The sequence below is a fragment of the Nomascus leucogenys genome, chromosome 15 (genome assembly GCF_006542625.1).
Source record: "Nomascus leucogenys isolate Asia chromosome 15, Asia_NLE_v1, whole genome shotgun sequence".
In the NCBI taxonomy this organism is placed as follows: domain Eukaryota; kingdom Metazoa; phylum Chordata; class Mammalia; order Primates; family Hylobatidae; genus Nomascus; species Nomascus leucogenys.
Window position 1 is genome coordinate 97,339,368 of NC_044395.1, and position 26,467 is coordinate 97,365,834.

The following is a 26,467-nucleotide window of genomic DNA, read 5'->3' on the forward strand; positions in this document are numbered from 1 at the left end:
TATAAGGCCTATTTCTATCAGTTTCCTTCTTCTTGCTTGCCATTGATGGATTCATTGTTGATTTTCTATTTTCTCTCTTCTGGCTATTTTTGTAGTTTTCTTTACCACTAGTAATCAATAAAGACTGCAATAAATCCATTTTTAAATGAAATGGACAAAAGAGTGACACCCTCAAGAAAACAGTGATGGTAAAATACATCAAATACGGAAACAAGTGCTAGACCCGGGGTCTAAAAAAGGGGTGTAAACTCTGCCATTTTCTTCCTAATCACAAGCAAACCCCATGGTACATTTGGACTTTGGCTCTTACTCTGTTAAACATGAGGAAAATAACATAGAATTGTACACTGCAGAAAGATGTATGTTTATTATTGTTCCTAATAACAAATAGAAATGGAAAATAAACATTTATCAAGAGGGAAATGGTTAAATAAAAATGATATATCCACATAATGGAAATACATGTAGCCATATAAATTCTATATACAATATCATGGAAAGATAGACTTGAAATAATTGTTAAATTTTAAAAATCTTGTTTATTTATTTTTAAAAATTTACTTATATATTCAAAAATTGAATGTAACCTAGACTCTAGAGCTACAATAGTGAAAAACAAAATTGCTTCTCTCATAGCTTACATTCTCCTGGCAGAGACATAATAAACCAAATAAATTTAAACAATACTATAATATATTAGGTAATGAAGCATGTTAAGAATAAATGAGAGTGTGGAATGGGCTGTGACACATTAGTGGACATTGAAATTTTAGATACATTGTCCAGGGGAGGCTTCCTTGTGATGGTGACTTGAGCATTGAGACCTGGAGGATGCTAACCATGCTGATAATTGGCAGAGGGCATTCTTAGAGAACCACAAGGGCAAAAGCTCTAAGGTGGGATTGTGTCTGGTGTTCCAGCAACAGAAAGGGGGCTGTTGGGATTGTACTTGAGAGAGGGAAGAGCAGAATGCCATGGAGGCAGAGAAGGAATGGCAATGGGAAGGGGATCACATCATGTAGGGTCCTGAAGTTCTTGATTAGCATACGCTGGTTTTTAGTTTGAGTGAGATGCTAAACTCCTTGGAGGTTTTGAGGAAAAGAAGTTGCAGATTCTACTTTGCATTATAACAAGATCTCTTGGGTTGCTGTTTTCAGAACTGACTAATGTGGGAAAGGGGAGGAGCTGAACAGCATTTGAGAGGCTACTCTGATAATCCAAATAAGGTACAATAATCATAATAGGGTGGTGGCTTGGGATGGTTTCCAGATATGTATATAGGGTAGAATCAACAAGATTTGCTGATGGGCCAGTTTGGACATGAGAGAAATTGAGAATGACTTAAAAGATTTTTAATCTGAGCATGGGAGGGTTTGAGTTCCAGTAAATGAGAATCAAGGATAGCTGCAGGAAGAAGTACGACAATTCATAGTAAAATATCTGAATTAATATATGTCACCTTGATTACTCTCTTGATTACACCTCCTGTTACCTCTGGAGGGTATAATCACAAAGAAATGAAAATGAGTTTTCATTATTTCATTATTTTATTTTGCCTCCTTCCATATTGATAGACTTACTTATAATACATTTGTTTTTATTCATTATGTTGCAACGGAAGAAAGAACACTCCACTTCTGATGTTCTTGGGTGAATCAATTTCATACAGGGTCTTCATGGTTATATGAATGTATGTCACAGGTATTCTTATGAGTAATTAAATGAATAATGGCATAATTTTCAGTCCATTTCTTGGTTGCATAAATCGAGCAAAATGTGGCTGATAAAATATGTGTAATAATTAATTTTACTGTATTTGAAAATGTGGTGTATTCCTGATTCATCTCAAGGTGTTGCTTAGAACTGAGGATAAAACCATAAGTCAAGGTTTAATTTACTAGTGAGCTGTCCTCATTGGGCTACAGCAATGTCGAAGACTCAGTCAATCCTCTGCAGGTCAGTGGGTCTCACCCTGAAAATATCTCAGTAGCAAATATCTGACTTCCATCCATTCAGTGATCACTGAATGAGCAAAGCCTCCTAGCAATGCTCAATGCACCCTGTCTGACTGGAATTAATGGACACAGGGGCTCACCACTGACTTGCTCTGTGACCCTAGACAAGCCATCTGAACTCACTTGCTCTTTCTTAATTGGGAAAGAAAATGAGGAAATGAATATCAGTTTTCTACATGCCTCTCAGATCAATTATGGGAGTGTCAAAGGTACAGTAATCCCTTAATTCACAAATTACTTGGGAAGAAACACTTTGATACTTTCATTTTTAGAATAGCAAACTTGAAAATTCCTGCAGACCAGAGATGTCCCAGTTTGCGTCGTGACAACAATGACTCAATTGCATAATTCTCTTTGCTCCTACAAGGGGTAAAAAAGGTTTACTTTTGATATCAAAGTAATGTTCAGGGTAGGGCATGAAGGTTTAGCAGGCAATGTTTAGAAGGCAGGAAAGTACAAAACAATGATGTAAAGAGGAGTGTCATTCATTACGTTCACAGTTCAAGTTGTTTGTTTTTAACTTGTTAAGATCAGTTCTCTTTTCCTGAATGCCAGGGCTTTTCTGCTATTACTCTACAAGGTGTATAGGTCCCAGATCATTTTCTCAGGATAACAGGTGTGAAGGGGAAGTCAGACAAAATATAATACAAACAGACCTCACTCCTGCTGGGATATCAATAGGTGAGGTGCTGAAAGCTGATCAGAAAATGTTTATGATATGGCTGTAGACTCATGTGGTTTGAAGTTTGCCTTTGAGTAAAGGTGTGGGGAGGGGTTTCGTAAGCAATGACTAAACATAAAAAAAGAACAAGTGTGAAAATTATGTACCTCCCAGTGGACCCTCACCAGGTCCTTGCCAATGGATTTGCTGCCTCTTGAATGCCTCTCCCGGTAAACTTACTTATTTTCCAAACCTCTCTGTTGGTGGTAAAAACTCCCCATTTCTCCTTGTATCAGGATAGCTCCATCACTCATCTCAAACTCTATGTTCCTCCTTTCTTTCATGAAGGACCTTGTTTGAAGAGTGAAGGAGAAATAGTTTTGGGGGAGTATCTCCACTTCATGTGGCTTAGGTTACAGTGTCAAGGAAATAAGGAAATTGAAGATGTTTGCACTAAGAAGGCATTTCATTCCATTTTATACACTTTAAGGGATAGTGTAAATAGTTGAATTAGATGGCCACTTTGGAAAGCCCGTTGGTATTACCTGTTCTAGTGGACACTCTGCTACATGGCCCAGATTTATATTCTGAACTGAAGGATTTATTTTTCCAGCTGCACTGAGGGTTGCTGCTGGAATAGCCTTTAGCTTTCAGCCCTCTCTGGAAGTTGCCCTCAGGTGAAGAGCGACTTTTCATGTATGGTCGTTTCTTCTAGGGCAAAGCCTGCTCTAATTACTGTTCAGTGGGGAACATAATTTTTTAGCCTCATTGCCTCAACTTAACAGTAACTCTGAAGCGTCATCACAGCTTCAAGGATCTCTGTGGAGCTAACTGTAGCTGGCTTTCACTTAATCTTGTTACCTTCTTGTCTTCTGTGGATGTCGAGTCTGCAAACACTCCCCAGTCAACTTCCTACATGTAAATCTGTCTCTGAATTTGCCTTCTGGGGAAACTAATGCACAACATCTACTAAAGCTGGGGGAAAGTATACTTATAATCCAAGAATTATAATACTCATTATGGCCCTTAGAGAAATTTGTATATATTTACATCAGGATGCATGTACCAATGTTCACAATGATATGATTTGTAAAATCTCCAACTGTGAATCTAAATAAATATAAATATCGACTATTTGTAGAATAGATGAATAAATCATGGAAAAATTAGATAACAACTACATATACAAATACTGAAAATGAATGAACTATAGCTCTAGATACCACAACATGAATGAATAATATATATGAGGGGAAGAAGTAAGACACTAAAGAATATATGTAGTAAGATATATATATATATTATATATATATACACACATATTACAGTAATATATACATAACTACATATATAGTCAATTCATCATAGACAAAGCATAAACTGCTGTTTTAAAAATGTGCACATAGGTTTAAAACTATAAGGAAAAGTAACTGATTAGCATAAAATTCAAGATACTGTTTATTTTTGATGGAGAGGGGTTATGACTAAGAATACACAGGAGACTTCTGGAGAATGAAATATTTCTATTTCTATACTGAGGTGGTATTAGCTTAGATGGTTAGCTTTAACTACCTTTGACTATTAGAATGCACTTTAAAAATGAGACTGTATTTCAGGAAGAACTATGCTACCAGATTTAAGTAGGTTGCATGCGTTTATGAGATGTCTGGAGCTCATCTATCTAGGTGAGTGTATCCCGAAAAAATCGATGGGTCTTAAAACTTGCTTAAGAATAAACCACCCTGAAACTAAGTTTTCTGTAGTTATAAGACTCTCTCTTAAAGAAGATAGATCCTCAGGCCTTAATATAAAGCTGCTTCATGAAATCAAATTTAAGTTGTAATGTTTTGTTCAAAATAGTGTTTTGTGATTGTCTTTTAACTAAGAATATTTTCAAGACTGTAGATACTACTTGTGCTGAGGAGGTCCCACTCCCTTAGTGTGTGGTTGTCCAACTTTTAAATGTGGCTCTCCCTGGAAGGAGCTAGGACTATGCTCTGGCTGGCTTATGCTGGGGAGACAGATGGCTGATTTTCTTGACTAGCTCAGGGATACAGAACACATACCTGGTCTGTGCTTCTTTGTTTGCACCTGCTGAGACTCACTTACAGACGTTTTGCTCCTTCCTGGCTGCACAAAGAAAAACCTTGCACACTATTGAAAAACCAAGGTCCCATGACCTTTTCTTTCCCACTATCAACAATCATCAATTTTGCCTAGACTCATGAGAGAGCAAGGCTTTAAGTTGCTTTATCTTCATTCATTCATGCCCTCATTCACTTATTTATTCAATAAATGTTTATGAGTCCTTACTTTGCCCCAAGAACTTTTCTTAAAAATAGCATTATATACATGACAAAAAAATTTTTTTAAAATAATTCCTGGCTCAATGGAGCTTTTCCTGTTGTCAGGCACCCTTCCTGTTATTCCTCACTGCATTTGAAGAGGACAGAAAGCAGCATTAAAGCTTCCCTTCAAAGTCTCTGTGAAAGACTCTCTTGTTTTGAAACAAAGGAAAAAACAACCAAACAACATCTGCTTCTGGCTTCATACCCCAAACTAGATAATTAGTTCTAAATAAATAAATACATGGTTCTCATATCTTCTATATTACTTCTAACTTTAATTATAAAGTCCTGATAGAAAGGTGCATGATCAGGTCATGAAAGCCCACAATCAAATGGTTAAATCACAGAATCTGCATAAATCATGTTTATCTGGATCCTGAATAATGTGTGTTTCAAACTTTCCTCCATTCTTTATATCAAAATAAATTTCAAACTTTTTCAATTTCTTCATGCCTTAGAAACTTGGAGTCTTTCATATTCAGAACATAAAATTACTCTGAGGAATAAATGAAGTCCTGGAGATAAAGTGCACGGTGTCCACAGCACACATTGTTGGTAGCCTTAATGGCTTCTGCTTCCTGGGCCCATTCCTAATAGGGCCTCCGTAGATTTCCTAGCCACTCCGTTTTGATAGATTCGACATCGATTTCCAGGGGCAGAGGTTGGCCCTAGTTGGCTTAAGCAATTTAGAGTATTCTGTTTTCTTGGAACACAGAGATTGATTTAAAGATGGCACATGGCACAGTTTTAGACAATGAGACTGAGGGGTCATTTTCTGTGGGCTTCAAGAATGAAGATTTCTTACTCTTTTGCATGAACTCCCCAAAGAGATACCCCTCATCTCTGCTGGATATAAATGAGGGGTAGCTGTTAATGGCAGCCATCATGAAAGGAAGCCTGAGAAACAAAGGGAGAGAAAGAATATAATTCAGTCTTTGGTGGTGCTATGAGCTGCTGGACCAAATCTCTTCTGTGAATATGTTAATTAAATGAATCAATACATTCTCTTTATTATTTAGGACTATTGATTTTAGTTTTTTGTTATATCCAATAAAAAAATCTGTGTACCTGAATGTAAAATACCTTCACTAAATGTAATCTAAGTCAAATGGCAAAATGTTTTTAATTTAATTCAGAAAATTTTTTAAAATATCAGTGACTTTTTGAAATAGGATAGACATCTTAGCACCTGGTATTCTAGCATATGGCCTATAAAATCTCCCTAAGTGTTTTTAATTTCTCTTCTGGAATGGAATATGAAAAAAATAAGACCTAGAAGGAAATATGTGGGTTTATATTCTTTAATTTACCATACAAATTAAAAATTTACACATCTAAGTTTAATCCTAGTAATATTCAACTACCTTGCCTACATCCCTCCTTGCTGCCTTTTGTTTCACTATAGCTTGCTCTTTCTTGCCCCTGGAAAATGCCTCTAAATCCCTGAACCTGTCAATTTTCACAGGCGTGTAATTTGACTTTAGCTAAATTCTAAACACCAGCAAGAGGTGAATTTGACAAAGGAACTGTGAAAGAGTCTTATCTACAGTGACACAACTGCTGCCACCCTAATATCTATTAAGTAGCACAGAATTATAGTGTAACAACTCTGAAATTGCTTGTGACATCTGCATGAATACCAAATAGATTTGTTATGTTCAGACTTATTACAAAAAGCACTTCCTGAATTTTAAATGATGAAGATTCTTACAAATTAATAGTTATCAAGTGAGTTACTTTCTAATGTATATATGTTATTTAAAGATCGCGGTTCAGTTAAATGTAGGTAACGGTGCAAGTGCTACTGCCACTCACTAGCTACTGATGTTTGGAGAAATAGTCTTAATTTTGAAAGCTTTCAAGTGGCATTATTTTAAGAAAAGTACACCTTCACTTTAAGTGCTACCTGTCATTCACCCTGTCTCTCTGGAGATGAAGAAAAAAGTAAAGAAGGAAGAAAGTGATAAATGTCCATATTATGAGGTTTTTGCCTTTTTGAAATCCCATTCCCCATTGCACTAGCTGGAATTTTATAGAGATATAAATCACAAAGAAATAAGAAGCCAGTAATGAGATAGAAGTATATTTGAAATATGGATGCAAATTCTTACCACCTGCTGAGTGAAAGCAGTCTGCAGAGACTGTCCTGGAAACCGAGGTGCCATTAGCATCTTGTAAGCTCTAAATTTGCAGCAGAAGAATAGAGGAGTTATGCCTGTGAAATGCCAAAGGCCACCCTGATTTATTTCCCAGCAGAATGTTTCAGCCACGTCTACATAAATATTTTAACAGGAATTTAATTCTCATTTTAGTCACACAATAAATCTTTTTATTATATACCATCATTTTGTTCTAAATGAGTTGCCTTTTTCATGCAATTTGTGCTCATTCTTTTTTTGTTTGATAAATACAATTTTAATATACAAAGGAACAATGGGTTTATTTACACAAGAGCCTTGCCATGGGCTGTTTAATCTTAGCCATGAATTGTATTTATTTTAGTATGATTTATACAGCAGCTACCAACTGGCTCATATATAACTTCACAATTTGTTCTTAGACCTTCAGAGCATTAGGAAAATCAGGGTAGTGAGGAGGTGTGGAGTTCAAGTAACGTTACAAGTGGATGTTCTTTTTGGATATGGGCTTAGATGCATTGGCTGTAAAAATATACACATTGCTCCATTTTCAATCTGGTTGTCACAGTGTTTCATCAAGTGGAATATGAGAATTGTGGACAGTGTGAGGTTGATGGAATCTCACCTTATTTGTTTCATGTGTCACCCTGTTTGCTTGACTGACCACATTGTAAACAGTGAAAGTGATGATAACTACTTTTGAACCCCCTAGGAAGAAAGTAAAAGGTATTGCTTTTCATATACTTACCGAGAAAACATACAGCACTAAGCAGACTGTATTGGTTCGATGCATATTGGATGTTTATCCTGGAACCAATTACTTAGCCAAGTCTGACAGTTGTGGTCAAGATACTAAAAGTGACACTTGCAAAAGGTCAATCAGCTGGTGGTTTAGGCAACCAGTCTCTGTCTGTATTGTCTCCCCTTAAATTTTGTTTGAAAATGTTTTATTTCATTACCTTTTACTTTAAAATGTAAACAGAATTGAGAGCTTAATTTTGAAGATGGGGGAACCTAAAAAATTGTAATACAGTGATAAAAGCTTTACAAATCTTTATATCTTTATCAAAAATTGTTGACATTGAAATTAAGGTTGAATAAGCAGGATGGAAAATAGTTTCGTATTTTGTTGGAAGAGGTGAGATATGAAGAAGAGTTTAAGACATATGAATGTTTTTTTCAGCATTCCTATTTGTATAGAAGAAAAAGATTTTTTTTTTCTGGATAACTCTTATTTAAAATGAAAACACCATTATGTTGGCTAACGACAGCCAAAGTTCTAGTTTTTGAGGCCATATCTTTATTCCTAAGTAAATGATGAGAATTAAAATTAATTTTTTCACTCGAGGCCACTTATATCAGTTTTGCAATTATTTGCTTTTTTACTTGTTTTTGTCAGTAGTTTATTATATGGTTCTAAGATCTAGCAAATATCTTTGCTCTCATCTGTGTGACAAGTCTGAGCATCTCCCTGAAAATATATGATGACAACGGAGCAATAAAACCTCATAATTTTTAATAGATGGATATGGGATGGGAAAAATTGATTAGTTCAGACTTGTCCATCCACTTATTACTTACAGATGGCCCTCTCTGGCTTCTCTGATTTTTTAAATATCTGACTTTATTGTTTGAATTTTTGACAAAGAAAGTCTATTATCTTTGTGTAAATGAAAAATTTTTCTTTCATTCAGACTTAATAGGCTAATAAACTCAGTCTTGTTTATACTGTTCATTTTCTCCACTAGCTCTGTCGGAATGTGTTATTCCCTCTCTTTTTGCATGGGAATCCTAGCGATGTTTATGTCCTGGTTCATATGCTACCTTTGATTGTTTACACTTACATTTATGCATGTGTTAATCCATTCATTGCCTGTTATGAATCATGCACACTTGTAGAAACTACAGAGACAGCTCCAAAGGAGGCAACATCTCTTTCTACACCTTCCTGGAAACATCTCATTCTCTCTTTATTGTTTCATATTATAAGTTGTTTGAGGCTATACTGTATATTTGATTTATCTTTGCGTCTCTAGCAAGTTCCAAGAGAGTGCCTTACACATACTAAGCACTCATAAATGTTTATCAAATAAGTGAATAAATTACCTTGCCCTATTTATGAGGACATGGTTTGCCAAGCACAAATAACCTTAGCACAAAAACCAAGTTAAATTAATAAAATATAACTTTGGTTTAATTGTACCTGTGATTTAATTATAGTGTATAATATGATGTACTGACTAGTAGCTGTGGTTTCAAATCCTGAATCTACCATTTATTAGTTCTGCATGTTGTACCTCAGTTTCCTTATTGTTAATATGCAGATAGTGATAATTCATAAGGAATTGAGTCAGTTATTATTTGAATGAAATGGGGTAAGGTTTGCAAAGCCCTTGAGCTTAATGCTTGGTTTGTGCTGAATTCTCAAAAAATCTTTTTTTTCTTTGAGACAGAGTCTTGCTCTGTTGCCCAGGCTGGAGTGCACAGGTGCAATCTCCACTCACTGCAACCTCTGCCTCCCAGGCTCAAGCAATTCTCCTGCCTCAGCCTCCTGAGTAGCTGGGATTACAGACACAGGCCACCATGCCTAGCTAATTTTTGTATTTTTGGTAGAGATGGAGTTTTTCCATTTTGTCCAGGCTGATCTTGAACTCCTGGCCTGAAGCGATCCACCTGCCTTAGCCTCCCAAAGTGCTGGGATTACAGGAATGAGCCAACATGCCTGGCCAAAAATTCTTAATACTGTGATTTTGTATTAGTTGCTGTGATCATAGTTATTAGGATTACTATCTGAGGTTTTGATTTAATTCCCTCTTCTGCCGACTCCCATGAAGTAGCAAAGTTATCTGTTTTGGGAAGTCAACAATGTCAGAAGCTTTCTTTTTCAGTGTGTGTGTGTGTGTGTGTGTGTGTGTGTGTGTGTGTATGTATATACACATATATAATGTGTATATACATATGCATATATAAGCTATATATGAATATAAATATATATAATATATCTATATTTCTATAAAGTATTTAAGTTATGTTAATATAACTAACACCTGATTACAACCCAATTTGCCAGGTTTAAAGTTCACTGCAGTGTTTGGGCTGTCACATGAGTCTACAGTGAAAATAAATTTATCCTTATGATCACATTTTCCATGATGTTCTTTTAAACTAGAGATAATAATTAAAATATATTTTGTCTTTCACTTTTGTTAAATCTGAGAAAACTACTGTTTCTGTTCTGATTACCAAATCTTCTGTTTATTCATTTCTTTTCCAGGGAGTTGAAAAAGATGTGGCTTTCTAACAAGGAGAAGACTGAGACAAGTCGTATTCCTAGAGACATGTACCTGGGCAAGGTAACACTATTAATAAGAGTTTCTTAAGGAAAAGTATGGTGGAAGTGTAAACAGTTTTGCCAGCATCTACCTTCAGCTCTCTATTGCGGTTAAGTGAGAATGAAAGCAAACATTTTACATTTCCTGCCCTTCAACAAAGGAAAGCTTTATGTGTAAATTTTCATACTCTTTTTCTTTGTGGTCTGAGATTGGGTAAAGTCAGGGAAGGAAGACATATATGATAGAGAAATATCAATTACGAAGACCTTAGTTTCCAGGCAGAGCATTTGAGATTTCAGCTACAGACTTCCATTTAATGCTTTAAAATGTAACAATAAGCCTTTGGCTGGTCAATGTTAAGTGGTTGGACTTTATGAAATATGTTTTGCCATCTCAGTTCATTCCAGTGTATGCATGTTCCAGAGCCAGGATGCAGAAAAACTGATCTCCTCCTTTAAAAAACAGTTTTTTAAACAGCACTGTTGACATTTTGAGCCAGGTAATTCTTTGTTCTGGAGGACTCATCTCTACATTGAGGGATGTTTAGCTTCATCCCTGGCCTCTCTCTAGATGCCAGTAGCACCTCTCCAAAACTGTAAGAGCCAAGTGTCTCCAAACATTGTTAGATGTCTCCTGGGGGGCATAATCATTCCCACTGGAGAAACACTGATTTAGAATAATAATTATGAATCAACATTTAGTGAGTACTAATTATATTTCAAATGCTGGGCTTGGAGCTTTACATTTAATCCTTACAACAACTCTAAAATGTAGGCATTATTGCTTTCTGTTTTAAAAAGAAATGGAAATCCAGAACGGTTAAATAATTTTCCTAAGATTACATAGTAAATGATCAACATTTTTTCCTTACTATCTTGCCCATCTGATGCTTCTTTAGACACAGAGACAGAGCTTCTGAATCTTAACATTGTCAGTTGTAAAAGTAGCAAATTATGAAAAAGGAAGAGGGATAAATTTCAGATTGTTCCAGTTTAGAATATAAAAAAAAGGTATCAACATATAATGGTCATTACGAAGTATAAAATGATTATGAATATGAAGTCTCCAAGATATTATCATTAATTAATACTTTAGTTCATTTCTGGGCTCAGTGTTTGATAATCATTTCTTTTAATATGTCAAATTTCCTTCACTAAGTAGTTTTTTCATCACACAAATTTCAGAGACCAAGGAGACATAAAAACCAAATGTATCATCTAATCTTAGATTTGATCTTGGAGCAGAAAAACACATTAGTGGAAAAGCTGCTGATATGAGTATTTTATTTAATAATATGGTTCCAATGTTAATGTCTTAGTTTTGATAATTATATGATAGTTATGCAAGATGTCCACATTAGGGGACAGTACCTGAAGGGTATATGGGAACTTTCTGCATTATTTTCACAACTTTTCTTTAAATATAACATTTAAACATTTTCTAAAAAATTAAAAACACAACAAATGTAAAAGTTAAAAACAAAACCATACTGTATTAAGAAGCAGGAGATCTGGGTTTCTATTGCTAATCTACTACTTTCTACTATCACTTTTATCTTGGGAAAATAGTTACAATCTATACATTTTAGTCTTCCAAATATGAAAAAAGATGGTAATGATTTAACCAATACAAAAGTGTTGGGCTCGATTTCCCATAGCTTTGTAAGGCTGCTTGCTTCCAGCTCTGATAAATAATTTTCTACTTGTCTATCATGTGCCAATCTATCATTCTAATATCTATCTCATTATTTCCCTCTCTATATATCTCCATCGAAAACACATGTACACATACATACACATAGAACTTTCTGCTAAAATACATTCACATTAAACCTTAATTTTGATTTTAAACTATAGAGTATGAAACAAGTATTTAAAAACAGTGGAAGTAAATTTCACTGGCCAAGAGGCTTTGGTATTACATTACTCAGCCATCACACTAATGTGGGTTTCTTAGGCAGATGAAAGATGAAAGGAGGTTGTGCTCATAATGAGAATGAGGCTACATACCTAATGTTCTAGAACTGCCATTAAGAAGTGCAAGTATATCACTGCTCTATTCTGCTGAGATATTTTCCCTTATAACTATGTAGGAAACTTAGATAAAAATGAACATTATTTGAAAAGTTTAGAATTCCTTCCTTAGAACATCATCTGTCCCTAAACATCCCACCATCTGTTCCCAAGGTTTGCATAAGAGATACTACTATGGGGTCAGCACAATACTGGATGTATTAAATAGATTGATGCATTTAATGTCTGAAAGGAGGTTTTAATGATAGACAGGTTTTTGATACCTCCAAAAAGTGAATGTTGATTTTAAATAATAGTGAGACTATCTGAATCTTCTCACAAAGTTCCTCGGGAAAGCTCTTACTAATAGTTTACAGAGTATTGCATGTTACTGTATCATTAAAACACATTTAAAAGTTGTATGTTCTACTTTAGATTGTGGTTGATATCCTTATTTTAATTTGATTGACTGGAAAATTGCAAGGAGATAGCCACATACCAAAACAAAATGAACAGTTAGAGCTTCTTTTGCAACATCAGAGAGTAGATTTCCGTATGAATTGGCAGTTGGTGATGCTATGTGCAGTTGTAGCTTTGATCTGTAAGCAATGAGGGTTTGAAAATATATATATTTCATAAACATATTACTATTGGCTGTGGCTTCTGAGATTTTGAGCAGTTTCATATTGATGAGGCAAGGTATTTCTCTACTTTGCCCACAAGGCAAACATAATAAATGAAGACTGTGTTGGAATAGTCATATATTACCCGTGAATTTACCACTGAAGTTCCTGAGCGTATGTAGGTGTTATCCTTCTTGGCACTGACACTCCATTTTCCCCCTTAGCTTTGAAAAGATTTAATTTCTTCTTATGGTCCTTATGCTTCCTTTTGCCTGTATGTTTCTCCTTGGTATAATTATAATGTTGTTCCTTCAGGTGAAATCAAAATTGATATTTCCCTTTTCATAAAGAATCAGAGAAAAAGACCCAACTGAGTTGCTTAGTATTATTTTAGGAGAAGAGAATCCCTAAACAGCATGTAATTTTTTTTCCCAACCAATCTGAATTTATAATTCTCTTCCCCTACCCAAGCCAATTTCAGGCCATTTTCCCTTTGATATATAAGTTGAGAATGTAGAGCCTTCCATGAGTCTTTAGAGGCGCCTCCTGTACCCTCTTCCCTGTTTCTGGCTGATATGGTTTGGCTGTCCCCCACCCAAATCTCATCTTGAATTGTAGCTGTCATAATTCCCAGGTATTATGGGAGGGATCTTGTGGGAGATAATTAAATCATGCGGGCGGTTTCCCCTATACTGTTCTCGTCCTAGTGAATAAGTCTCATGAGATCTGATGGTTTAAAACCTCTTTCGCTTGGTTCTCATTTTCTCTCTTGTCTGCTGCCATGTAAGACATGACTTTTGCCTTCCACCATGATTGTGAGGCCTCCCCAGCCACGTGGAACTGTGAGTCCATTAAACTGCTCTTTCTTTATAAATTTACCCAGTCTTGGGTATGTCTTTATCAGCAGCATGAAAACAGACTAATACACTGGTCTTTAATGCTTCTAGTAGAGTTTGAATCTTCCAAATTAAACCAAAGAAGCAAGTGCAATTGCTAAGACCTGCACTCTCCAAAACCTCTCACAATAATGTTAATCAAGATTTTCCTTTATTTTTCCCAAAATGGACAGCTGGATAAGAGAGGCATTTTAGGGAACACAATCATTAAGTATGTTTTAAAGCTTTTGGAAGTGACCCAGAACCAAGTGGGTATGGCCAAAAGGAAGTAGCCACAAAGGAAAAAAGAATATCTCAAATTTATTGAGGCACCTCACTGAGGACATGGTAAAGCTATATATTACAGATCTGATGTGGTTGTTCTGGTAGGAACGAGGTCTGAGGCATTCTCCCATAGTTAAGGAGTAAAGCCTTCCCATAAAGGAGGAGATATTCCTGATGTCAGTGGTCCTGGGAAGAGGTGAGCCCTAAGATAGAAAACAGAGACTTGAGAGGTAAGACTCAAACAGGAGAGAGGAGTACATAGATTGTCCCCTGAACAGCACAGGTTGAACTGCATGGGTCCACTCATATGGAGATTTTTTTTTTCAATAAATATTTAAAGATTTTTTTTGGAGATTTGCAGCAATTTAGAAAACAAAAAATAACTCAGGGACAAACTGTGTAGCCTAGAAATATTGAAAAAATAAGGAAAAGTTATTTCATGAATGCATAAAATACACATGGACACAAATCTATTTTATAATTTACTACCATAAGATATATACAAATCTGTTATAAAAAGCTAAATGTATCGAAACTTTGCACACAAAGTGTACATGGGGATATTAGCAGTTGTGAGAAATGTAAACAAGCACAAAATTGTAGTATTAAATTATAGCTGCATAAAATTAGCTGTATTCTATGCTGCACTACTGTAATAATTTTGTAGCTACCTCCAATTGTCATTGCAGTGAGCTCAAGTGTTGTGAGTATCTGCTTAAAACATCATGTGATGTTAATTTTCTCCCTCAAGTAAATTGAGCGTAGCAGTAACAAGTGATCTCTTCCAGTTCTTGCGTGTTTTTCATCAAGTTGAATGCAGTACCATAAACCTTAAATAACACCATGGGACCCATCCAAAGTGCCACTAGTGATCCTGGAAGTGCTACCAAGAAGCAGAGAAAAGTCACTATATTGCAAGAAAAAGTTGTATTACTTGATATGCACAATAGATTGATGTGTCTGCAGCTGTGGTTGCCCACCATTTCAGACAGATGATTCATCTTGTAAACAGACCACATAGGCTTACCCTATCAACAAATACAGAATAGTACTATGAATGTATTTTCTACTCCTTATGATTTTCTTAATAACATTTTCTTTTCTGTAGCTTACTTTACTATAATAATACAATATGTAATACACACACATAAAAATATGTGTTAATAGACTGTTTATGCTATCAGTAATGTTTCCAGTCAACAATAGAGTTTTTGGAGAGTCAAAAGTTATACTCAGACTTTTGACTATGCAAGGGGCTGGTACCCTTAACCCCCACTTTGTCCAAGGTCAATTGTGCTCTCCTTTCAGAGAGTAGTCCTTTCTTGTGTCTGGATTCCAAAGATTTATGTTTTGTTCAAGGGTGAGCTCAGGTGGTGAAAGATGGTCTCTGCCAAGTGAGGGTTGCTGAGAGGTCGACCCAGTGAAAGTGGACAAAGTGGGCTCCTGGGAGAAGACACATCTACTTTTTCGATCAGTTCAGTATATTTGCCTTTCTGGATATGTCTTTGTTAGCCTAAATCATTAGTAAAGTCTGGTTTAAATGTTAATTCTTAACCAGCTACGCTGCTGAGATTGAAGGAAACAATCAGTTCCTGCATGGAAAGGTCCTAGAGACGAGAGTCATGTTTTCCCTAGCTAAAAGTGGGGATCTCGTGATCTAGCTGCCCATTGCCATCTGAAGATTAAAAAAAAAAAAAAAATCCCATCCTTAAACGATGGGAGTTTGATTCTATCCAAGATAGCTATAGGTTTATTATAATAAATGACTCCAGAGAAAATCAGAAAATTATAGTACTAAAAGTGAAATAGATTAAACACCAGTTAGCACATTTGAGTTCCTTCTCAATACACACTAAGAGGAATCTTGTCTCTGTGATGAATTAGGACTCAACTTCATCTGCTTAATTATTTATATTTCATTCTCTCTTCTAGTTCTGTAATTTCTTGTTAGGATAGGTGATGCATTAGCTTCTTGGATCATAGGCAGGGATTAGTATAATTAAGATAATTAAAGTTGTTCTTTTATTCTCAATTTTTATTCAGGGACTGAAACTGGTGTCTTATGTCTTCTCTTTCCCTTTCTGTTTGTATTGAAAAACATTGTACCAAAAATAAAACGAAGATGCAGGTCAGAGTTCACTAATATTTTTCCTCATTTTTATTCTTTGTCTTCTGACATCTAAAAAGCAATTAAGAGAAACCAATCATAGTACCATTGATAATTACATATAGTTTGACATTTTGCAGCGGTGTGCTAGAACTGGCTGGGCATAAGGGCTGATTAATACATATTCTGGAATTTAATGAGCTGGATGTTTAACTATTAGTGACTCAAAATTGGAGGACTGTTTACATCACCGTGGAAATTGGCAATCAGAAGTCTTCCGCTTTCTCTTCCTTTTTTCCAGAGAGCTGATTTACCAAAACACTATTGAACTCAGTTTTGACATCACAAATGTTGCATAAAAATTATTTCATTTCAAAAATTATTACAAAAATTTATTTTTATATTTATATTTTAGAGTAATTTAAATGGGCTGATTTTTCAAGAGTAGGCAATTGTTTATTAGAGGAAAATCTTGACTTTCTTAATGTGAAGGAGAGATATTTGTATGTTTGTTTCACTTTTAATATTTTTTATCTTTCAAATGAATTCCTAAAAGGATAGGGATTACTTCCTGGGACTATAATGAACAGGAAAAATAGGGCATAATAGGGCATAAGTTCTGAAGAAAAATAATCCTATATTTTGTTCTTAAAAATGAATTCCTGCATGATATTTATTATATAAGCAGGTGTCCTATTTATATATTGAAGTTTAAAACCAGCCCCGGGGAATTAGCCTTGTAGCATGAGTCAGCTTGCATTCTGCTTTCCTGGAGGTAACAGCCCAGGGATTCTCTGGCATTGGCACTATTGGCCCTGTGTTTGAGAAAGTCTTGTCAATTAACTGAGTTCTTTTGCTTTAACAAACCCTGAGGCTTGTTAAATTCCTAAAAATAATTTTTTATATTTATTCTTTCAAGTCCTTATTGTGAGCCAAGAAAATAGAAAGAGGTGGGAGGGGAGGTGGGCAGGTAGAGAAAGAGCTGGAGACGGGACATGAGTTGGTGAGTGGTGTCTTTCATATTTGCAGTTATTTATTATTAGCAGTGGGCTCTGGATTATTTTCCTATGGTTGCTGTAAGAAATTACCACAGACTTTGTGGCTTAGAACGACAAACATGTATTCTCTTAAAATGGGAGAAAGTTCAGAGATTCAAAATGAGTTTCACTGGGCCGAAGTCAAGGTGTCTGCAGGACTATCCTCTCTCTGGAGGCTCTAGAGGAGAATCCACTTCCTTCCTTCTTCTGGCTTTGGAGCTGCATACCTTGGTTCATGGCTCTTTTCTCTGTCTTCAAAGCTATCAGTGTAATATCTTTCTTCAGTCTTCACGTTGCTTTCTGTGTCTATAGTCAAATCTCCCTCTGCCTCCCTTTTACAAGTACATTTGTGATTCCATTTAAGAACCACCCAGATAAGCCAGGATAATATCCCCATCTCAGGATCCTCAACTTAATTACATTTGCAAAGTCTCTTTCCACATATAAGGTAACATTCACAGGTTCCCGGAGTTAGGATCTTGATGTCTTCGAATCAATATTCAGCCTACTGCAGGCCTTTCGGAGGATGAGTAGGTACCATGATGCTCCCTTGGGGAACTTTGAAGTGTGTAGGAATTGCCCTTGAAACTGTCCCCTTTGGAGAAGACTAGCTTGCTTTAAAACTTTGATTATCTTCAACCCATCTGTCTACCTATTCCACCAGCAGAGAACAGAACCCAGCAAAATTTTCTATTTTAATTAATGTGTTATGCCATAGTGAGAGCAAGCATATATTTTTTTCTATGTGAAAACAATGCTGGGAGCAGACAGGAAAAAAAATCTTAGTTGCTTCTTATAGGAAGTACTTGCTCCTAGAAGATAGGAATTTGAACGAAGTATAATAATGTACTTACCAAGTGTCCCTCAGAAACTTCACCTGCATGAGCTCATCAACCAAAGCTATTATGTCATCAACTCTGCACACCAATTTTCTTCCTTGGATGGCTCGCTGAAAATCATGTAGCCATGCGCTAAAAGCCAGTTAGTACCATTTCCTAAGTTCTTTATTGTGAGACATGTCTAACATTCTATCAAATAAGTTTCTTAATTAAATAATTAAATTTACCAAACCAGACATGGAGAAAGCAGCCTAATATGCTTGCAAGGAACAGGCACCCATTGTATAGGGAAGCAAACTGCTTAGACTGTACAGTATCCCGGACCAAGTTTTCCTCAAGTTTAGGAGTCAGTAAGTTACTCCTTTCTGCTGAGGAGGATAGGAAGGAGTGAAGAGGAAGCCTGCAAATGTTGCAGGAGTTTAAGCTTCCTCTAGAAACAAGAAGACAGGAATAAAAGACTCCTCCCTAATAGAGGTATTGTTATCTCTCTTCCACGTTATGGATCTTTGGGATAACTCTGGGGTATTTGAAAATTTAAATATTAAATTAAAAAATGCCAAGAATGGAGCTGTGAGCTTTAAAATGATCCTTCCTTCCTCCCTTCCTTCCTTCCTTCTTTCCTCCCTCCCTTCCTTCTTTCCTCCCTCCCTTCCTTCTTTCCTCCCTCCCTCCCTCCCTCCCTTTTTCTCTTGCTTGCTTTCATCTTTCTTCTCTTCCTTCTCCTTCTTCTTTTTTCCTATCCCTCTGTTTCCCCCTTCCTCCCTCCATCCCTTCCTTCTTTTCTTCCTCTTTTCCTTTCTTTTCTCTGGTCACTAGGTGATCTGAAATTTTTGGTTAAAGAATAGAGAAATTGGGAACTAATTTTGTCTTTCTACTATTTTTGTTTTTTCCTTAGAAACTAAAAAGATGTTTTAGATTTATTTACCCTACATAATTTATTGTGTATACTCATCCGAACTTGGTAAAGTAAAAACTGCTTATTGGGCATTTTATTACCTTTGACTATATTTGTCAATATAGTTATATTAATCAAAATATTAACCAGTTACAGCTGATAAGCATCATTGGTGACAGTTTTGAAATTCTTAAAGATCAAATAATGTGACAATAATTTTAATGAGTGATGCAATAATTTTAATAAGTTAAATTTTGATGATTTTCCATTGAGCGCTCTCTAATTAGGCACCATACTCCACACATTGATCCTCTTACTAACAGAGAGTTTCCACAGCTTGAGGAATCTGGTCCCTTTATCTGAAAAATAGTGACATAACCTCTCATTTCACCTTGAAACAAATCAAACCTCCTCTGTTCTCAAGCTTTTATGGTACTCATTGGATGAATTGTTAATTAAATTGCTTGATCATATTTAATTTATTATTTTATTGAGTATTTTTTAAAATATCCATTTATCAGTCAGAATATCTCATAGTTATAGAAAATTCAGAAAATACCAAACACCATAAAGAAGAAAACAAATTACTCCCTCTCACATTACATGAAATAGCCTTTATTAAAGGTCACTATAACAAATTGGGATCCTCCTATATACAGATACATTTTGCATTTAACTTTCTCTTTCATTTTTTATTATATGATGATTGCTTTCCCATGTCATTTCCTCAAAATATTACTTTATAATTATATTTCAAATAACATATCAAAATATAACATCAATTTTTTATTATTGCACTTCAATTAATTCACATTTTCTCTTTATAAATAATGATATAAAATAAATTCATATATAAATCCTCAGCCTTCTGATTATTTTATAATATGTTTTAAGAAGTGAAATTACTAAGTCAAGACATTTTATGTTTTCATTAAAACATTTAGAACATCATATGGTTAATGCATGTAAATTATAAGAAACTGGAAATCTATATAAATACATTTTAAAAGATAAATTGCCATAACACCAGAGATATCTACTATAAATCATTTTAATATTCTGTGCTTTTCCATGCTGTCCAAAAATTAAATAGTGATGTACCTATTTTTTTTAACATGTATAGTGAACAAGTTCATGTCAATGAAGGGCCCTTTCCAATATCATTTTCAAATGTGATGATCATTCTATAATTTTGTAAGATTTTTATTCTTTTAAATTCTTAAGGTGTGTTTTTTGGCTCAGAATGTGGTATATCTTGGTGAATGTTCCATGTGAGCTTGGGAATAATGAGTAGTCTGCTGCTGTTGGGTAAAGTATTCTATAAATGCCAATTAGATCAAGATGATTGATGTGGTTCAGTCCAAGTATATTCTTACTGATTTTATGCCTGCTGAAACTATCAAGTTTGAAAAAAAGGGTGTTGTCTCTAACTGTAATAGTGAATTTGTCTACCTCCCTTTGTGGCTGTATCACTTGAGCCCACATATGTGGATACTTTGCTGTTAGGTGCATACACTTTAGGAATTATTATGTCTTTTGTAGAATTTACCCCTTTATCATTATGAAATGTCCTCTTTCTCCCTGAAAATTTTCTTTATTTTAATGTCTGCTGTGTTGAAAGTTAGTGTAGCTACTAAAAGCTCATTTTGATTAGTGTTAGTATGGTATGTCTTTTTTAATTCCTTTACTTTTTCTCAAATGTACATTTTTAAATTGAGGTGAAATTCACATAATACGCACTTAATTTCAAGTGAACAATTTAGTGGCATTGAATACATTCAAAATGTTGTGCAACCACCACCTCAATCTAGTTCCAAATGCTTTCATCACTCCAGAAGGAAATCCCATACCCATTAAGCATTTACTCCTCCATTCTCCCTTCTTCTCAGCCCCTGGAAACCACCAATCTGTTTTCTGTCTCTGTGGATTTACCTATTTGGGAAGGTCCAATGTAGTTCTCCTTGTTCCTCTGTAGGTGAAGTGCTTTTTTTCCCCTGACTTATTTCAAAAATTTTCTTTTAGTTTTAGGTTTTCTGAAATTTGAATATATAAGCTTAGGTGTAATTTTTTCTTGGTATTCATCTTCTTTGGCGTTTGCTGAGCTTCCTGGATCTTTGCTTGGTGTCTGTCACCAATTTTAGAAAATTCTCAACCATTACCACTTCAAATATTTCTTCTGTATCTCTTTTTTCATCTCTAGTGTTCAAATTAGCATGTATTACTCCATTTTAAATTGTCGTATGGTTTGTGAATGTTCTGTTCCGTTTCATTCTTTTTTTCTCTTTACATGTCAGCTTGGGAAGTTTCTATTGCTATACCTTCAGGCTCACTAATTCTTTCTTTGGCCATGTCCAGCCTACTGATGAGTCCATCAAAGGCATTCTTCATTTGTGTTACAGTGTTTTTTATTTCAGGTATTTCCTTTTGATTCTTTCTTAGAGTTTTCATCTCTTTGCATATATTACCTATTTGTCTTGCATGTTTTCCTTTAGAGCCCTTAACATATAATCATTGTGTTTTAAAGTTGTTTATCTGATTATTCCAAAATCTGTATCATATCTGAGACTGTTTCTGATGTTTGCTTTGTTTTCTTCAATTGTGTTTTTCCTTTGTCTTTTACCATGCTTGTAATTTTTGTTGAAAGCTGGACATGATTTATTAGATAATAGGACTAGAGGCAAATAAGCACTTAATGTGAGGTTTTATGTTGATACGTCCGGGAGTTGGGTTGTGTCACTGTTTGCTGTAGCTGTACATAGCAAAAGCATCAGTTTCCTCTACTGTTCTTGGTACGCATCACCAACAGCTCTTTGGGTTTTACTACAAACTCCTTCTTAAGTGAAGTTTGTGTGTTATGTTATTTTAACTGTAATCCACTGTTGTTATACTAGAAATCTGTTAGCATGGTGATAAGATGTGGGCAAGGAGAAGCATTCTGCAAACTTACAACTACATCTCCATTTTTAATTGGGATCGTGTTGTTAAACTGTCACCTGTATAATGTTTCTTAACTTTTTATATCTCCCTTTAGGTAAGATGGAAAAGCTAAAGGGGGCTGGAGTTGGATAATTTCCCGTTTCTTAGATAATAAATGAATTTTATGAGCCATCTTTTCCCTTAGAGAGTAGGCCTTTCTTATGGTAAATGCTCTGGGGCATATTTCAGAATTATTAATTATGTTCTTCCAAAACAAGTTTTTTGTTGTTGTTGTTGTTGTTGTTGTTGTTGGTTTTTTTTTTTTCTTTTTCTTTCAGTCTTTACTGTGAGAACCTGTAGTGTCCCTGGAGGTAAAATTCCTGAATATGTGAATACCACATAAGACTAGTCCCTAGGAATTCTTATTCTCAAGGTAGTGTATACTCAACCTCTAGCAATTGGTCAAATTACCTTTTAAATATTCCTACCAGTTTATAGCTACAGTGGCTTCTGCTCCAAGTAAGTTTATCTTGGCTGTGATCTATATATTCACTTTTCTCTCCAGATTTAGGGGTGGCAGTTTGTCCTGTGAGTTTAATTCTTTCATGGGTCCAAGAAAAGCCATAGATTTTCAATTTGTTCAGTCTTTATTGTCTTAAAGATGCAGGCGTGATAACTTCTAAGCTTTTATGTATTACAGCTAAACCTAAAATTCTCTCATAACTTTTGTTTAACCAATAGCTTCTAATTGCATAGGCTTTTTATGATCTTTCACTCTCGAAAGATATTGACAATTTCATTCTATTTCTCTCTTCCTTCATTCACTCATTCTCTAGAATGACAATATTGTGTCTTCTCCTGCCTTCTGGAATCTTCCACATTTTATATCTCTCCTTTTTCTCAGCCAATGACATTTGCTTCTGTTTTACTGAGAAAATTGAAGTAACCAGGAAAGATCTTTCATAAGCTTTCATCACAGCTTTGAACCAACTGCCTGTTTTGGCACATATTACTTTCTTCCCATTACCATAGATACATTTTCTATCCTCTTCTCTATGGATCAGCTATCCTCTTTCATGCAAGCCCTTTTCCTTTCTTACTTAGTCAAGGACAAATTTGTCCCAATCCTGCAACTTCTGTTCTAAATCATTAATTTTTACTATTTTCAGGATTATTTTCATCAATAGAAAAGCAGCTAATATACATTTTATAAAATAAAAAGACATTCCTCCAAACAAAATAAATTCCTCCTTTTTTACCTGCCGACATTCTTTGTTATCTTTGAGAAAAAGTCATTGACAACATTTTCTTCTCAATCTTTCCAATTCCCTCTCTTCCCATTCTTTCTAAAACACACTTAAATCTTATTTTTGCCTTTAGCATTTCACTAAAACTGCTGTTGTCCCGTAACAGTGATAGGGTGAATTATTTGCTCATGATTTGTTCTCCTTCCCTTTTTCTTGGCATGGCTCACCACCTACTGGTGTTGGTCTTGGCTAAGTGGTTTACTTTGGTCAATGGAATGTGGAAGAATGGACTGTGTGCGAGTTTTGAGCCAAGGTAAGTTTCTACCAGCCTTCCTGAGATATGAGGAAGGCATACTGTTGGTAGCCATAGCTCCTTCAGCTCCTTCGATCCTGTCCCAGGATTATCATGTATGAAGTAGACCTAAACTAGACCTCATATGTGGCTTATAAGAATGATTTTCTGAGTTGTTTAATCTTTTATGTATCTTCATACCCACTGTCTATTTCCAGCAATTGAATCCTGTGATAATTTACTTGGTGTCTGTAGATAACAATAGACCTGCCTCTATAATATAATTATCTAATTTGCATATGCTAGCTTTTCTTAGAACTTACTTGAAATCACATTTGGGAATATGATGTGAAGATATGTAAAACTGAGTTTTACCTTTATCTTTAAAAGTTTTCTTTTTTTATCTAAGAAAAAGAAGTATCCTTCTGGAATTGTATATATTTCTTCTCAGTTGGTTCAATAAAAATGCCGAATATTTGGTTCATCTGACATTTTCCTTGTGGTTTGTTAAGTGATAAATGAGCCAGAAACTATTCCTCATTAAGCTGTCTAAGTGAGAACAGCAGAGACGCTGAAGTTTCTCTTAAATAGGGTAATAAATGCTGGGTGGGGTATTGGGAGAAAAGTGGTCAAATTCTAATTATTCTACTGACTGGCTATGTGACTTTACAATGATTAATTTACCTTACTTAGCCTTGGTTTCCTTAAACATAAAACAAATAATTTAACTTGATAAAATTTAGTTGAACTCTTAAGTTTTATCAATAGTGAAACATACTTTTCATTAAAATAGAGATGGACAAATACCTGTAAACTGCATAGGATGGAAAGGATATTAGGAAGTTTATAGAGTGAGAAAAATTGACACTTCACATTGTGAAGAGAGGAAAGAAATGGCATCAAATGAGATAGTTACTGTAAAAAGAGTCCATTGAAACAAGAACATATGGAGGATAATGTCTGCCATATTCAGATTAGTGCCAGATTTTTGTAGTTTGTTGGATGCTTTTCTATAGACTTTAGAAGGAAAAAGAATACAGCTGCGAAAACTCCCCTCTTCACCTTGGCTGAGGCATTCTTCAAGAGAGCAGATGGCTATAAGTTTCAAGCCATGAATCATTGTCAAGGGATCTCCTCAAGCTGCCTGTAGCAAGAAGAGTTGACAAGCCTCAAAGGGTAATATTTTTATTACTATGGGTGTCAGTCACATCAATGCCCTTGCTGCTGGGATCAGACTTACTGTTAATAAAGCTCTACGACTTGGAAACAAAATAGCAAAAGTCAGCAAATTATTTCTACTTGCTGTCTAATGGATGTTTCAAGGCTATAGTATTCCTCTAATACTCATCAGTGAAAAAAATAAGACAGGAACCATGTCTTTCACTTTATTTATTTTTGTCTGATTTCAAAGCAGACTGTAGATGAACATTTTATATATTTTGGTGGCTTGATTAGCTATTTTTTAAAGCCATTATTGTTAATATTATCTTGCTGGTTGTGGTATGTGGTCCACATTTGCTATTCTGTTAAAATATGCAGACATGTGAGAGTTTGATTTTGATTTGGTTCATATAATATTATGGTAATGTTGTGGTTCATAATAGGTCTATCTATTATTTGAAGGAATCATGATGAATTAGTTTGAATCTACTTAAAATATTGGCTCAGTGGGCTCTTCTTGTAGACTAGAAACAGGTTATATTGGATCTCACTATGAAAACTCTAATTTACTTTTTGTTGTGTTGATTAGACAGTATTTCAGTCACTTTAGTTACTTTTAAAGTCACTTTTACTAGCTTTGGGGAATTTATGCCTAGAATACCTTGGCTAGTTCTTCTTGAATTTGATGACTAGAATATATCTCAGTGATCATTTTTAACCTTTTAAACAGAAAAAATGTCTTTGGCCATTGGGTTTTAAAACCAGAAATCTAATAAAGAAAAAAGTGACCCAAAGTGGTGGCTCTTTTATAATATGGAGAAGTCAATATTTGATGAATTCCAAATGGCTGTTGTAGTAAGTGAAAATGACTATTTCAGAAAGATATCCACTTTTTACTTTTTTGGAATTCAGTGGGGGAGATAGATTTAGGGTGAGTGTTTTGAAGAGCATAACTTTTCCAGATATGAAGGGCAGGGTGATCAGGTGCAAAGGGCAGGGGATTTGAGTCAGCCAGACCTGCTTTGTCTCTTCAAGTTGTGTGACCAGTTATAAATGCCTCTCAGTCATTTTCCTCCACTGTAAAATGGGGAAAATAATATGTACCTCACTACATTGCATTGTTGTAAGAAGGAAAGACAAGTTGCTAGAGACTTTTATTTTAATCTGGCATGTGGTGGGCACTCATAAATGGTGACGATTGTTAGGATTTTCTCATCGTACTGTTGGCTAATTCAGTTGTTGTCATTTTAGTGGCTAAATAATGTACCCTAAGAAAAATAATGCCCCCCAACCCTCCACACACAGAAAAAAAAATCAGAGTTGGATGAGGTATTTAGAAAACAGGTTTCTAGTCCTGGCTCTCCAATTTTATGACTCTGAGAAGTTTCACTTATCCTTCCATACCTCAGTGTTAGGTATGAAATGAAGGTAGTGAAATAAGATTAAATTTTAGAGAACACTGATATTGATCATTATTCCTAGAATTAAAAACTTCCGTGTTCAAATAAATTTAGAAAAATCTCTGGACATATTATAGCCCTCTTGGAAATTTTCCTTGCTCATTACCATATTAAAATATAGTTTAAAAGGATTTTGGTAGAGAAATATAATGAACTTAGTATAACCCAGTTTCTCATACACTTGACAAGAGCATTCCTTATTGTTGGAAAACTCATCTTGCTAA